The following is a 17,854-nucleotide window of genomic DNA, read 5'->3' on the forward strand; positions in this document are numbered from 1 at the left end:
GATTCAAGTTGCTTTAATAGTTCTTTATTTTGATCTTTCAAAGTTATATTTTTTTTGGAAATTTTTATGAATCTCTTATGCAAAGAGAACAACTTAGCTTGCAATTCCTTATAGGAAGACATGCTGTCATATGACTCATCACATGACTCATTGTAAGATTCTATAGAGGAATAGTAGGAGTCTACCTCTTCTTCATTCTCCATGAAGCATATATTTGCCATCTCTTGTCCGCTTGATTCGTTTTCTATTTCGCTTGGGGCTTGAATCATCCCAAGTAGCCTTCGAAGCTTCCTTTTTTTTTCTTCTTTTCTTTCTTGAGCAACAGACAATCCGGTTTGATATGCTCTGGTTTCTTGCAATGATAGCATATTGGAGATTCATTCTTACTTTTATTTTCTTTTATACTTGTCTCTCCTTTTTCAGGTTTCTTTTTATTGAACTTTCTAGAAAATCTTTTATTCCTTCTATAAAATTTACCTAGTCTTTTAGTGATGAATGCTAATTCATCTTCATTTAAGTCACTTGTTTCACTTTCTTCTTCACTAGAGCTATGGCTAGATGCTTTTAGTGCAATGGATCTTTTATGCTTTGGTTCAAGATTCCTTTCTTTTAAGGTCATTTCATAGGTAAGGAGTGAACCTATGAGTTCATCTAAAGAGGTGGTCTTAAGGTTTCTACCTTCAGTGATAGCTGTAGCTTTTGGTTCCCAAATGGAGGCAAGACCTCTTAGAATTTTTCTAATCATTTCGTAGGTAGTATAAGTTTTTCCTAAAACACTTAAGGAATTTATTATGTGGGTAAATCTGGTGTACATACTTGATATTGTTTCATCAAAATTCATCTTGAATGCTTCATATTCGCTTGTCAACATATCTATTCTATTGTTTCTAACATCAATTGTTCCTTCATATGTTACTTCTAGTTTGTTCCAAATTTCTTTGGCCGTTTTGCAGGTTATGACCCTATTAAATTTGTTAGCATCTATGGCATAGTATAGAGCATTTATAGCACTTGAGTTGATTTGAAGCATCTTATAGTCTGAATCAGTCATATAATTTTCTCTTTTGGAATATGTTTTCCATCAACGATCTTGGTGGGAATTAGGTCTCCATCCATAACTACTTCCCATGCTTTCCAATCCATGTGTTGGAGATAAATTTGCTTTCTCTTTTCCAAAAAGTGTAATTGTGTCCACAGAAGATTGGTGGACGGGTTGAGGATTGGCCCTCACCAAAGGGTGCTACTCCTATATTAGCCATTTGATCTTTTTATAGTTTCTTGTTAAGAGTTACTATAATTAGGCTCTAATACCAATTGAAATTTAGGATAGCAACCAAGAGGGGGAGGGGGTGAATTGGTATATTCTGATTAAGCTTATATTTTTTTTTTTTTGATTCAAAACTCTAAAAGTAAATTAATCAATTTGCAATTTAATCCAAATCACACTACAAACTTAAAACAAAATACAATCTAATCAAATATAAAACTCAACCAATCATTCAAGAATAATTTTTTTCTTTAATAGAAGTCCTGCAGTTGTTTTGCAAAGCCTATTTTGAATGAATTTTATTGCTTTATCTCTTAACCAAGATTTCCGCAAATTAACCAACGTACTCTCTAGTGGGTTTCTGCAAACGGTTAATTAAAACGTACTTTCTTAAATCAAGAGTCTTCCTTGAATATAATGTATAAGCCTTGCAACCTGCACTTGATATACACAATATATAATGTGGAAAGTAAAGAAAGTAAAGAAGAAGATGAACATTGAGATTTATGAGGTTCGGCTTATCCCCAGCCTACGTCCTCGCCTTTGGTTAATTCCACCAAAGGATTCCACTAAGTATGCTCTTTTACCAGGCAGAGCAAGCCTTTATAAAATTCCCTCCTTTTAGGTAGAGACACCTCTCCAAGCGAACAATCCTCACTTGGTACAATGATTCAAACAATCCTTGAATCATCAACAATACGAAGATGTTGCTATAATGATCTATGTACAAAAGAAACTCTCAAAACAGAGTAAGATTGTACAAGTTAGAGCACAGTCAATACTTCAATCAAATAAACAATAAAGAAACTATGAAGCTCAAGTGTTTAGAGATCACCAAGAGTTTTGTTTTGAATAATCAAACTCAGAGTATGAATCTTGGCTTTGGTATTTCAGCAGAGTTTCAGAACTTTTCTCCCAGATGGAGTTTGAGTAATAAAAAGCCTTGAGAGATTGAATGCTTTAATTTCAAGAGAGCTGAGTAATTTCTTGGATGATTGAATTCTTGAGTTTAAAAGAGTATTTATAGGCATTCTTGGCTTAGTTTCCTTGTTCCCCAAGTATCTTTGAGTGGTCTCCAAGTTTTTACAACGTTCATATTTTGAAAAACCAATTTTTTGAAATCTTCCCATTGGAGTTTAAAAAAACAAAACCCGTGGAATCAGTCGGTTGGACAGGTGATTGGGTAGTTCAAAAAAACACAAAGTCAGTCGGCTGGACAAGCGACTTGCACCATTCTGTCTCCCAGAATTTAGTTTAAGAAATTGTCAGTCGACTGGCGAGACACAGTTTATTTTGAGTTAGTCGGCTGACTGTCAGTCGGCTAGGTAATTTTGCCTTAGTTAAGTCAGTCGACTGGACAGAAAAAAAAACTGGTTTTTCATTTTGATTTTTCCATTTCAGCTTTACACTTTTGATTTGATTTTTCATAAAATATTTCAGGGATTTAAAAATGAGTTTCTTAAGTTTATATTGGTCCCTTAAAGAGTTTCATATTTTCTAAATTGTTACTTGATACGAAGTACTTACATCAAGCTTTTCTTAAACATGATGCTTCAAATCTTTGATAAGCCTCTTGACTTCAAGTCCCTTTTTATCTTTAAGCTTTTAAGTACCGAGTCTTCAAGTCTTCATCTTTACTGCTTGAAAAGATTTGTTGAAGCTTTTTCTTGATATTCATAACTTGTTCTTTTGACATGATAAAAATACACAACTTGTTCTCTTGACGATACTTTAATTCATAGCTTCTTTCTCTTGTGTTGAGATATATATTCCTGAAACAAAATTACTCAACAAACAAGTTATACCAGCGTCATTTGTTATCATCAAAATAAGATTTGAAAAGCCTTGTATAGCCAACAGAAGGGTAAGTATTTGCTAGTGTCAAATGGATTTTGGACGATGACCCTAGGACTAGTTTTTGACTATTTTGGGATGTATATGATGAATATAGTAACTCTGGTATTGTGTTAAATGGTACATTGGTATGTATATGATTTTATGTTTCCTGCTGCATAGGTTTTCGCAGTGTATCTCTGATGTATCCCTGGTACCTACGGGTTCAGGTTCATTATGACCAGCTAAGCTTGTTATGTTGGTTTTTATTATATTATGATATGGAAAAAAATGGTAAAATAAACAGGTCATTACAGTTTGGTATCAGAGCTTAGGTTGCTAGGTTCTGTAAACTTTAGAATGCAGTGGAAGCGATACTAGAGTATAGGAAAAGGATTTGATGATTTGTTCTACAGTCTAGAGGCAAGATTTTCGTGGTGGTTTCTGTGTTTTTCCTAGGGTGACGATTTCAGGAAAATCATAGTAAACTATTGTCGGGTTGTGTTTCTAGAATGTAGGACTGGAGTTAGGAATCAGTTGAGGAAGTTAAAATGGGGAACTATATTAGGTGTGTAAGTTATGAGTATAGGGTTCCTAAGATACGTTTATTGTTTTTCAAGATGGATTCAAGAGGAGGTAGTGCCCATGTGAGTGGTAGTGATGGAGCAGGGCTCCGAGTGCAGCCGGGACCAATTCTGACGCAGTATTATGTAGCGTGGCTCAGTAGGTTATGGCAGAAATCGCTAGGAGCTCCAGAGAGCAAGGTGGTCTGTTTGTAGGCTATGGGTGCACTATAGAGAAGTTTACTAAGATGAATCCTCTAGCATTTTCAGGAGGAGTAGATCCTGCAGCCGCCGAGAATTGGATGCAGGAGATCAAGAAATTCTTGGATGTATTGCAGTCTACGGAGGAACAGAGGGTCCTTTTCGCCACCTATAAACTGACAGGGGAGACCAAGAGGTGGTGGACTGCTGTGAGACTTCTAGAGCAGCAGACGACGACGCCGATAGCCATGACATAGGACCGGTTTAAAGAGTTATTCTTTGACAAGTATTTTCCAATTACTGTCAGGGAGGCTAAAGTGGAAGAGTTCCTGAGTTTGAAGCAGAGACAGTTATCGGTCCAGTATGTGGCGCGATTTATAGAGATCTCTCGCTTCACTCTGTATGTTGTTCCTGATGAGGCGAAAAAGGCGAGACAATTTGAAATAGGTTTGAGGCGAAGCATATTCAAGCAAGTGGTAGTGTTAAAGATTCAGGATTTCGTTGAGTTAGTCGATAGAGCAGCCTTGGCGGAGGTTGGTGAGCGTATGGATGCAGAGGATTAGGGACAGAAGAAGAGATTTGCATCTTCTAGCTACCAGCAAGGTCCTAGACAGGGACAGTGGAGGAGAGGAAATTATGGTAGAGGACGGAGGCAAGAGATTGGGGATCGTGAGGTTTAGACAGTGCAGAGTCCTCCTGTCTGTCAGATTTGTGGGAGGAGACACTGGGGAGAGTGTCGAGTAGGGAGAGCTGTCTGCTATCGTTGCGGTAGATAGAGAGATCTGGTGCGAGATTTCCCTACACCACCAGATGCTACTCCGACTCCCAGACCATACCGGGGAGATTATCAGGCGCCACTTAAAGGCCAGCAAAGGAACATGGCTCCAGCCAAGGTATTTACTCTGACGCCGGGTGATGCTAAGACAGCTGGCGACGTGGTGACAGGTATTGTTAGCATGCTTTCCTTTAAAGTTATTGCATTATTTGATTCAGGTGCTACACATTAGTTTGTGTCTCTAGAGTGCACTAGACTATGTAGGGTAGAAAAACAGTTGTAAGATACTGAACTGCTGGTATCTACACCGACTGGGTCAACAATGAGGTGTAGTAGGGTGCTCCGAGGGTGTTCAGTTAATATTTAGGGAAAAATCTTGTCTTCTGATTTAATAGTACTGGATATGCATGGGTTTGATGTAATATTTGGTATGGATTGGCTAGTGGCTAATTTTGCCATTATAGATTGCCATGCACGAGAAGTGATATTCAGACCTCCAAGAAAAGTGAAATTCAAATTTGTAGGATTGTGAGTGCAATCCCTGCCTCAGTTAGTTTCAACTATTCAGGCGAGTAGATTACTGCTGAGTGGTTGCCTGTGGCATTTGTGAAGGAAATGTGAGGGAATGAATTGAAGCTCGCTAGTACACCAGTGGTAAAGGAGTTTACGGATGTTTTTCCAGATGAGTTACCAGGCTTGCCACCTGATCGTGAGGTAGATTTTTCTATTGATTTGCTACCTGGTACAGTGCCGATTTCTAAAGTACCTTACTGAATGGCGTCAATGGAGTTGGCAGAATTAAAGAATCAGTTGCAAGATCTGCTTGATAAGGGCTTCATATGACCTAGTGTATCTCCGTGGGGAGCTCCAGTACTATTTGTGAAGAAAAAGGACGGGTCTATAAGGATGTGCATAGATTATAGGGAGATTAATAAAGTGACAATCAAGAACAAGTATCCTCTACCCCGTATAGATGATTTGTTTGATGAGCTCCAGAGTACACGGGTGTATTCTACGATTGACCTCAGATCAGACTATCATCAAGTGAAAGTGAAAGCAGAGGATGTGTCAAAGACGTCCTTCAGGACCAGGTATGGGCATTACGAGTTTCTTTTTATGTCGTTTGGTTTGACAAATGCACCTGCGGTATTTATGGACTCGATGAATAGTGTAATGACTGGAAATTTAAATAATTAGAAAATATAATGAATGAAATGGATTAAAGGATAATGAAGGAAAAAGGAAAGAAATTAGAAGGAAAAGCAGGCCTCGTCAACAAATGTTCTGTATTCGTTGACGAGTGTCCTTCTAAGCTTGTCGACGAAATCTGCTTATCTTCGACGAAGAAATCCTGAGAGAGTATATTTGGAACTCTGAATTTTATCGATGAAGGTATCTTCTCGTCGAAAAAGTCTTTATAGCGCCTCGTTGACGAATCGACGTGTCTTATTGAAGAAGCCCTACCTATAAATAGGCTGTTCTTCATTTTCAGCGTGAAATCTCGTGATCTCTCTCTCTAAAATGAAGCTCCAGCCTTCTCTCTTCGATTTTGGGCCGATTTTGACCCGATTTGACGATTCGAAACCAATAGGTGGTTTGTGGGATCATTCTCTTCAAGGCTGTAGGAGCTGATCATTGAGTTGTGAGGTTTGGGAAACATCCCAAAATCAAGGTAAGTGAGTTATTTTGGGTTTTCCTTAACGAAGAATGTTGTATGAAACCTAGGAAATAGTAAATAAGCATTTTTATTAAGATTTGAGTTAATTGGAATTTATTTTAATTAAGTTAGGATTTTTGGATTCAGGGTCTAGGTGAATGCCGTGTGGGTATCAGTTCAGGGATCCTACAGGCGTAGTTTGAAAGTCAGGTAAGGGGGGAATTTATATATTAAATCAGGTTTTTCATGAATTAAAATGGATTATGTGTTATTTATGTATATATGTTTATATGTGCGTTTAAAATGCCAGCCATGAAATTTTATGTTTTCTGAGCCTAGGATTGTTTATATAGTTATGTATATGTGAAAATAAATGAATGAAAGTGAAAAAGGTATTTTTCTAAGGAAGTAAGTAAGGAATGAAATGTATTTTCAGTATATCAATGTTAATTATGGGTTGACTTATTTTGTAAGAAATGTATATGAAATTTTACTGCTAAAACTGTGTGGAGATTTTGTGCAAATATATGTTAGATATATAAGATGTTGGTTAAGTAAGTAAAGCTTATGGATAAAATATGATATGGACAATGTTGCTTGTGTATGTTAAATGCAACCATGTAAATGTAAGACAATTGAAAGGCAACCATGTTAGCAGATCTAGCACACTTCTGTGTAGACTAACTGATGACAGCTAAAAGGAGCTGTGTTAGTAGATTCTAGCACATTTCTATGTGGAAACTAACTGATGATGGCTAAAGACTAGCTATAGTACGAAGTAATGAAATGAAATGTTATGCAATGAAATGACGATGAAATGACAATGAAATGAAATGACAAATGTGAACGATGTAAATGAGAAATAGTCATTTAAAGTGAAACGAAATGCAAAGTTAAGCTATGAACATGAATGAATGTGTATGAATGTATACTGACAGAAAGGAATGGTATATTACGATATTAGAAGTATTTATGTATGTAGAACATGTTATGATTGGGTAAGGTGAACTCTTCGCCTGAGGGCTTGCTGAGAAAGGCGAGTGCACTAGTAGTTTCAGATGTGGCAGTAGCTGTATAATGTACTAGGGCAGAGGGAACCTATTTGTATGGGCGGGTAAATTTCCCTATCCTTAGGGACTTTGCTGGTAAACTATTGTTCAATGCGTGAGTACGAGATTAATCTAACACTTGAGGGCTTACTGAGTAAGGTAAGTGCCCTGGTATGCTTTAGTTGTGACCTTAGGGTTACCTATGTATTAGAGCAGAAGGGTGTTACTTGTATGGACGGATAATCACCCCTATCCTTAAATAATCTCGTGGGTTAAATTTCTGCATATGTTTGATTAGGTTCAAAAAACAATTTCAATGCTATGTAATGATTTGCAAATGTATTTTAAAATGATATCTATATACTTCATGTTAGCCACACGCTGTTTTAATATGTATACTTCTTCCCTTACTGAGATGTGTCTCATTTGAATATGAATGTTTCTTTTTCAAGACATCCTTGAGGTCGGGCATAGGAGCTCGAGGGTATTTTTAGCATTTTTGAGGACTATATAACAAGCGGGATATATGTTGATACTATTTTGGAGATGTAAGTATTTATGTTCAATGTTATAAGTCTTTATGTTTTAAGTCTGTGGAGAAAAGAATGTTTGTGGACATACTGAAATGTTTTAGGGGATATGTATATATGGAAATGCAGGTGTTGGATGGTTTTTATGGATTTATAGGTAGGATATAGCAAACTCTGGTATTATGGAATGTTGGTATTGTAGAACTATGTTTATGGAGATTATGGTTATGTTTTCCGCTGCGTATGTATGTTATGGATTATGATTTATCAGGTATAATGCACCGGAACCAGGTTTATGGGTTCGGGGCGTTACAAATAGAGTCTTCTATCAATACTTAGACCAGTTTGTTGTTGTTTTTATTGATGATGTACCGGTATATTCGAGGAGTTATGAGGAGTATGAGATACACTTGAGGTAGGTTCTATAGATACTTAGGGTAAAGAAGCTATACGCTAAGTTCAGTAAATGTGAATTCTGTCTTGAGAAGGTTGTGTTTTTGGGGCATATCATTTCAGGAGATGGTAGTTCTGTAGATCCTAGTAAAATTGAGGCGGTAATGAAATGGGTTAGACCAAGGAACGTCCAGAAGATTAGGAGTTTCTTGGGGTTAGCTGGGTATTACTGTCATTTTGTTGAGGGGTTCTCAACATTATCAGGACCTTTGACACGACTGACTAGGAAGAATGTCAGATTTGAGTGGGACGACAGCTGTGAGCAGAGTTTTAGGAATTGAAACATAGGCTTGTTACGGCACCAGTTCTAGCTATCCCTTTAGGGGTGAAGGTTATGTTATTTACAGTGATGCATCCTTGAAGGGACTTGGCCGTGTATTGATGCAGCATGGTAGAGTAGCAGCATATGCTTCCAGCCAATTAAAAGAGTATGAAAAGAACTACCCTACCCATGATCTTAAATTGAATGCAGTGGTACACGCATTGAAAATTTCGAGGCATTACTTGTATGGTGAACGATGCGAAATCTTCTCAGACCACAAGAATTTAAAGTACTTTTTCACCCATAAGGAACTGCATATGAGACCGAGAAGGTGGTTAGAACTCATTAAAGATTTTTATTGCATTATTAGTTACCACCCAGGGAAGGCGAACGTGGTGGCTGACGCTTTGAGTAGGAAATCTGTGGGACCAGCGTTGACAGCTATGAAGATCCAGTATCCGATCATGATGGATCTGGAGAGACTCGGTATAGAGTTGGTTGAGGGTGGTCCTCAAGTATGTATTGCCAGTTTGGTAGTGCAGCCTACTCTGCAGGAAAGAATTAAAGCTGCTCAGAAAGATGATCCAGAATTAACAGAGGTGATGATGAGAGTGCAGACTGGTCAAAGAGAGGAATTCTGCATTTTAGATGACGGAGCTTTACGATTCCGTTCCAGATTGTGTGTTCCTGCTGATGCTAACATCTTAGAGGAGGCTCATAGAGCTTTATACACAGTTCATCTCGGTAGTACAAAAATGTATAGGGATTAGCAAGAGTTTTATTGATGGAGTGGTATGAAGAGAGATATTTTCGAATATGTAGCCCAGTGTCTGACATGCCAGCAGGTAAAAGCTGAGTACCAAAGGCCAGCAGGTCAGTTGCAGCCACTATTTATCCTAGAATGGAAGTGAGATCATATATCTATGGATTTTGTTTTAGGACTGCCGTCGGCGTCGCATGAACAGAATGTGATTTGGGTGCTAGTAGATCGGCTGACTAAAATCGCTTATTTCCTCCTTATTAAGATCAACTATGCCCTTAACCATTTGGCAGAGATTTACATTCAGGAGATAGTTTGTTCTCACGAGGTGCCAGTATCTATAGTGTCAGATCGGGACTCGCATTTTATGTCACATTTCTGGAAAAGCCTATAGGAGCTTTAGGGTCTCAGTTATCGTTTAGTACGACATTCCATCCTCAGTTAGACGGGCAGACTGAGAGGACTATACATATACTAGAAGATATGCTTCGAGCATGCGTATTAGATTTTAGGGATAGTTGGACTCAGTTTATGCCGCTGGTAGAATTTGCATATAATAACAGCTATCAGGCCAACATTGGCATGACGCCATTTGAAGCACTGTATGGTAGAAGATGTTGTTCTCTTTTATTTTGGGATGAAGTGGGTGAGTGGCGAGTTGTGGGACCAGAGCTTGTACAACAAGTATATGATAAGGTTCAGCTCATCAGTGATAGAATCAGTGCAGCTCAGAGCCGACAGAAGAGTTATGCCGATAATTGCTGCAAGAATTTGGAATTCGATGTTGGTGATCATGTATTTTTGAAGATAGCTCCATTAAAAGGTATTATGATATTTGGAAGGAAGAGTAAAATTAGCCCTAGGTTTATCAGTCCATTGGAAATTCTAGAGAAAGTGGGGTCGGTGGCCTACAAGCTAGCTTTACCGCCTGTGTTGTCCAAGATTCATGACGTATTCCACGTTTCTATGTTGAGGAAATACGTCTCAGACCCTTCTCACGTGATTAGTTATGGTGAATTAGACCTCAATAATTCACTAGTTTATGAGGAGGTACCAGTGCAAATTCTGGATAGGAAGGAACAAGAATTACGTAATAAAAATATTCCTCTGGTGAAAGTCTTGTGGAGAAATCATGCAATAGAAGAAGGTTCTTGGGAGCTTGAGGAACAGATAAGGCAGAGATATCCACAATTATTTAGGGAAGTGTAATAGTAGGTAGTGATTCTTTTGCAAGTACATGTAGTGGTTTAGTTAGTGAAAAGTATCTTAGTTTTGGGAGAATTTTATTTTGTATATGTAATCTCATAGGACTTGGAATGTAACCACGGTATTCCTTCGCCATAAGTGAGGATAAGTAATAAAATAAGTAGACCATTTTGCTTTAAGGGATGATGAATCACATGAATAACAAATTTCGAGGATGAAATTTTTATAAGGAGGGGAGAATGTAGTGACCCAGAGAAATTATAGTATTTAAATAATGAATGGAGGAAGGAAAAGGAATTGAAAAGAATAATTAACAGAGCCTCGTCGACAAACACAGGGGATTCGTCGAAGAGAGCATATAAGGGGCTTGTTGACGGGGACGTGTCTCGTCGATGAGAAGATACCGAGAGGGGTTTTAGGCGATTCTGAATTTCATTGACGAGGGGTGAGAGTTCATTGTCAAATTACCTTCTTGAGCTCGTCAACGAAGTGACGTGGCTTGTCAACGAAGGCTAGTGTATAAATAGCCCTAAACGCTATTTTCAGCTGATTTTCACACAGAAACCCTCTCCTCTCTCTCCTCTTCGGTTTTCATCCCTTCTCTTTAAGTTTTTGGTTCGGATTTATGCCGGTTCGACGATCTGAAGCCACCACGACACTCTTGAGGAAGTTTTCTGCATATCTGCTGGAGTGGATCGTCAGTGGGGCTAGTTTGAAATTTATCCCTGATTCAAGGTAAGGCTATTTATTCAAAATTTGGTCTTCCCATAGTTATAGGAAATATTATTTACGAAAAAATACTGAAGTTTGGTTCTGGGGAATATCATTTTTAGGGTGTTGAACAGGGAACCCTGCGGGTGCAGGACAAATGATCTTAGGGGCTTTTCGGAAATCAGGTAAGGGGATAAACTAAACTAGTTGTTTTATGAGAATATATGTATAATCTTATAGATTTTAGAAAAAAATATATGTATATCTATATACATTATGTTGGGAAATACTGCTATAAATAACGATATGTTCTGAATATATGTAATACTCAATCTGTGTGGCATGATAAGAATTTATAATGCATTACTGTTTTCTAAGAAAATGCTAAATGATACAGAGTTTTAATATGGAAAACCGGCGTACGGGTCGAGAGTTTTAATATGATATTCCGGCGTACGGTCCAAGAGTTTTATTTGATATACCGGCGTACGGGCCGAGGATGTACTTACATGATATGCCGGCGTACGGACCGAGCTTGTTACATGATATGCCGACGTACGGGCCGAGCCATTTATATGATATGCCATCATACGGGCCGAGCCTCTTAATGATATGTGATATAGCGTACGGGCCGTGATTGATAAAATATGAAATTCCGGCATACGAGCCAATGATTTTCACGTTATATATGAAATATGATATGATGATATTGAACTGACAATTATTATTATGGAATAGCAATGTATTACAATTTGAAATATGCTATATGTTATCAAAACCTGGTTGGCTTGGTTTATGCTTACACTTGCACAGTATCGTAGCTATGTGTTCATGATCATCATGATATTGTGTTATCGCTATTGTACGGGGCAGCATGAGGATGGATAGTTGATGTGGTTATTGAAGTGTTGGCGCACCTGGTGTACGGACCAAGTCTGGCAGACCCATCGTATTTACAGACATTTACTTTGACTTGGTAGTGGTCGGCCAACCATTATCAGATCCCCCCTTCGGGCCACACAATCTAGTCATGTGAGGGTAAGACATGACATCAGCCAGCTAAGCTTCCAGGGATGTTTTTGTATTATTATTATATGAGATGAATTATGCTTATGGAAATCCAGTATGTTCTTCCATGCTAAGATTATACATGTTTTTCCCAGAAATGATATCTCAGTTTTATTAAATATGCTTATGTATGCTTTTATGTATAACACGGAAATACTTATGTTGCCACACACTGGTATTAGTTTATTTTCCTTACTGAGAGGTGTCTCACCCCAAATTATATGATCATTTCAGGAGCCCTAGATAGGAGAGCGGATAAAGCTCCGCAGCGCTAGAGTTCGTTAGATCTACTATATTTGAAGGGTAAGTATTTGCTAGGGTTAGATGAATTTGGGCAACGACCCCTAGGACTGATTTTTGACTGTTTTGGGATGTATATGATGATTATAGTAACTCTGGTATTGTGTTAAATGGTACGTTGGGATGTATATGACTTTATGTTTCCTACTGCATAGGTTTCTGCAGTGTATCTCTAATGTATCCCTGGTACCTACAGGTTCAGGTTGATTATGATTAGATGAGCTTATTGTGTTGGTTTTTATTATATTATGATATGGAAAAAAAATGGTAAAATAAGCAGGTCGTTACATCCTAAGACTCCTCAGTTGAATGGTTTGGTAGAATGGATGAACAAAAGACTAGAAGAGAGAGTCAGATGTTTGCTTTCAGAAGCAAAACTATCTAGATCATTTTGGGGTGAGGCATTATATACTATTGTCCATGTAATTAACTTGTCTTTACTGTTGCACTGCAGACAGATGTCCCTGACAAAATCTAGTATGGGAAGGATGTTTCCTATGATCATCTACGTGTGTTTGACTGCAAAGCCTTTGTTCATGTGCCTAAAGATGAAAGGTCCAAGTTAGATGTCAAGGCAAGGCAGTGCATTTTTATGGGGTATGGTTAGGACGAGTTTGGCTATAGGTTTTATGATCCATTGGAAAAGAAACTTGTGAGAAGTCGTGATGTAATCTTCATGGAGGATCAAACCATTGAAGACACTGACAAGACAGAAAATTCTCAGTTTCAGGATAGTGATGGCTCAGTTAACTTGGATCCGATTCCTTCTAAAAATTTTCCTGATACAAGTGAGATTGGAAATCAATATGATACAAAGGCATATGTTCAAAATGATCATGTGGTGGAAGATCACGAAACTGTTGATGAGGAAGGTACTTAAACTATTGAACCACCTACAGCTTCACTCAGGAGGTCTACTAGAGACCGACAACCCTCCACGAGATATTTTATAGATGAGTATGTTCTTCTAACTAATGAGGGAGAACCAGAGTGTTATGAAGAAGCCATTGAAAGTGAGCAGAAGCAACAATGGTTTAGTGCAATGGAAGATGAAATGAAATCTCTGCATGACAACCATACTTTTAAGCTAGTAAAATTACCCAAAAGTAAGAGAGCTTTGAAAAATCGGTGGGTCTATAGATTAAAATAGGAAGAGAATTCTTCACTCCCATGATACAAAGCTAGATTAGTTGTCAAAGACTTCAATCAGAAAAAGGGGATTGATTTTGGGGAGATTTTCTCATCGATAGTGAAAATGTCACCAATTCATGTTGTTTTGGGCTTGGCTGCTAGTCTTGATTTGGAGGTTGAGCATATGGATGTGAAAACGGCTTTCCTCCATGGCCATCTTGAGGAAGAAATTTATATGAACCAGCCTGAGGGTTTTGTCGTGAAAGGTAAGGAGAATTATGTTTGCAGATTGAAGAAGAACTTGTATGGCCTGAAACAAGCTCCTAGACAATAGTATAAGAAGTTCGAGTCTATCATGGTTTAGAAAGGCTATAGGAAGACGACTTCAGACTATTGTGTATTTGTTCAAAAATCCTCTAGTGATGATTTCATTATTTTGTTGCTTTATGTTGATGAAATGCTCATTATTGGTCACAATGCTTCTAGAATTGACAGGTTAAAGCATGTGTTAAGCAAGTCTTTTTGTCATGAAAGACTTGGGACCATAGAAACAGATTCTTGGCATGAGAATCTCACATGACAGAAGTGCTAAGAAGTTATGACTATCTCAGGAAAAGTATATTGAGAAAGTACTTCAACGGTTTCACATGGAGAAAGCCAAAGTGGCAAGTACTCCCTTAGTTACACATTTCAAGTTAAGTAGTAAACAGTCTCCTTCTAATAATGAAGAAAAGAGAGACATGGAAAGTGTTCCATATGCATCTGCAATTGGTAGCTTAATGTATGCCATGGTTTACACAAGACCAGATTTAGCTCATGCAGTTGGTGTAGTTAGTAGATTTCTCTCTAATCTAGGTAGAGAGCATTGGAATGCTGTGAAATGGATTATGAGGTATCTCAATTTGAAACTTTGTTTTGGTTCTGAAAAACCTGTTTTGGTTAGCTATATAGATTCTGATATGGCTGGAGATTCAGACTCAAGGAAATCTACTTCATGTTATTTGATTACCTTTGCAGGGCAAGCTATGTCTTGGCAATCCAGGTTGTAGAAATGTGTTTCTTTGTCCACTACAGAAGCTGAGTTTATTGTAGCTACTAAGACATGTAAAGAGTTATTGTGGATGTAAAAATTGATTCATGAACTTGGATTCACTCAGAAGAGGTATGTGTTATTTTGTGATAACCAAAGTGTTATTCATCTCAGTAAGAATTCAACCTTTCATGGTAAATCAAAGCATATTGAGGTGAGATATCATTGGATTCGAGATGTTTTGGATTTTAAGTTGCTTGAACTTGAGAAGATCCACACTGATAAGAATGCTGCTGATATGATGATAAAGGTGGTGCCTCGTGCGAAGCTTGAGTTGTGTGTCAAGGCAGCCGGTATCAAAATTGTTTGATAATTTTAATGTCTCCTTCATAGGGCAGCCCATGTGTTTTTTAAGCCCGTTAGGGCAGCAGCAAAAGGAGGGAGCCGTTAAGGTTGTACACTCACAACAAAAAAAAAAGGAGGCGGCAAGTTGAGTGTTGTTGCAAGGGGGGGGGGGGAGGAGCGCCGCACAGTGTGTGAAACAGTGTGTGTGACCATGTGTGAGACATCAACTCGACTATTGGAAGGAATTTTGTGATTCGATTTTGCTGAAATTTGGAGAGCACGTTCAGGATTCCTTGACCTTCAATCTGGACAGTGGAAATCTGTTTCAGAGTTTTGGAGGACCTGATTTTGCAGTATTGACAATAACTGGGTTTAGGTGACTTCTTTTTGCTCATTCTTATTTTATCGCGATTCCTTTTGTAATCCTTTTTTGCTCTAAGTTTGTGAGCATTTTTTGTGATTGTACTGCTGTGATTTTCGCCTCTATTATAGTGGAAATTTTATTAGGTCTCATAGGCCACGTGGTTTTTACCCTTCAAATTGGAGGGGTTTTCTACGTTAAAAATTGTGGTGTTCATTTTATGGTGTGTGATTTATTTTTATTGGTTGGTTATTTTTGTTCATCATAGATTTAATTTTTGGAAAAAATTTATCCGCTGCCCTAGTTGTCTTGTTACTTTCCTAACAGTTGACTAACTTTGTAGCATATGGTTTTGCATCCATGACCACACCTCTATTGCATAACTCGAATGACCCCAATCCATTTAATAGAATTGTTGATATTACTACACTAGCAAGCGCAGAGAGCGAAGAAGGAAGCCCTAAAATAATAATTTTAGACATCATACACAAACACGTGCGACATCATACACACAAACACACGCACGCGCTCACCTACCAACCCACGCACACACACACACATGGGGCATGTGATTTATCATCAGATAGAAGATGGAAGGAGATTTTGGGTATATGCATAGGTTGGGTCATGTGATTTATCAGATAGAAGATGGAAGGGGATTTTGGGTGAAAGGTGGATGTGTTGAAGGAAAAAAAAAAGGTGTAGATGGAATAATGGTAGTTGATTTATTAACTGATTTAATGTTTTACGAAATATATTTTTTTAAAAAAAATTGACCAATTAGAGTGAGAAATCCAAACCTTTAATCAATAAGATTTTTCTTTTATAATTTTTTTTTTTAAATAAGGTCGGACGGAATTTGGGCATAAAAGGTGGATGCATTTAAGAAGAAAGGGTGCAAATGGAATAGTGAGAGTTGACTTATTAATAAATTTTTGAAAATATATTTATAAACAAAATTGATCAATGAGAGTGAGAGATTAAAACCCCAACAAATGAGATTTTATTTAAAAAGTTGTAAAAGATAAAAACTCCAGAAATTTAGGATTCAAGGTTTGAACAACAAATATGACCTATTTTAATATATTAGTATAGATTAGTACAAATTATTTGCGACATTTGCCTAGACATATAATTTATGCATGTTAATTTGTGGATTTTGAGTATTAAATTATTTGTGTATTTTGAAAAGTTTATAAGATTTTTAGCACTGATATATTTCTCTAGTTAGAATATTAGTAAATCATTATGTAAAAAATAACTACACAATGACATTTCCCTAAATAATGGCTTAATCTATGCTATTATATATATATATATATATATATATATATATATATATATATATTAACTCCAGGTAGATGTACTCTAAAACCAGCGGTAACTGTGGATAATGGGCTACGATAAGCCAACAGTGACCGTGGTTGGTAAAGGAGCTATGTCTAGGTGGTTGGTTTGGTCGTATGTCTAACCTGGTTGTGAGTAAACTATGACCACATTTGAACTAACCTGGAAGGCAAACCATGGGGGAGGGCCGCCGTTTCGTGGGTTTGGTACCTTATCAGGGGGTCCAAAGGGCTCGTCGATGGCTAGAGTTCTCACATATACCAAAAAAAAAAAAAAATGTCATTTATATTTAGATGCTTAATTTTTATAAAGAAATGTAGGATGGTATTCTATTTATTACTTTCCTACCCTCCATCTTTAAAAATTTAAACATGATTCTAGATAGGAAAGCCATTTTATGATCACTTGACTTCCAAAAAAGTGAAAAAAAAAAAGGGCAATTTAATATTAGAGACTTTCTATGGATGCTTGACTTTTAATCAACCATAAATATATTTATTTTGTTGGTTTGGCAACAAACCCATAGCAACAATAAAGCAAGTCTTGTCTTGTCGTTCAAAGTCAAGTTAGAAAGGCGGAGATACGTGACTCGCGCATTCTAGAAGAGTGAAAGGTAGAGATACTCACGCATTCTAGAAGAGTGAAAGGTAGAGACGACACGTGCTTGTGTCGTCGCATCCTTTCAATGCTTCCAATGCTCCTCCTCAAAACTGCAAAGCAATAATATTATATATGCTTCATCCTTTCTCATGTTTGTTCTGTTCTCCATTCCTGCCCTTCTTTCTTCTACTACTACTGCTACTTCCCTCCTATTACTTGTCCTACATTATACATCTATTATGCAATAATTATAACTAGTATCAACAACAGAAGAGTTCAAGCCTTGTGCAACCATAATGCATCACCCCCACTAATTTCTCATCTATAGCCTTTCGTTCCCTGTTTTCTCAAAAAGTGTTAACTGAAATTTATTTATAGGCACGTTTAATTCATTCAACGCTGTAA

Source organism: Malania oleifera, chromosome 13 (genome assembly GCF_029873635.1).
Source record: "Malania oleifera isolate guangnan ecotype guangnan chromosome 13, ASM2987363v1, whole genome shotgun sequence".
NCBI classification, from domain to species: Eukaryota; Viridiplantae; Streptophyta; class Magnoliopsida; order Santalales; family Ximeniaceae; genus Malania; species Malania oleifera.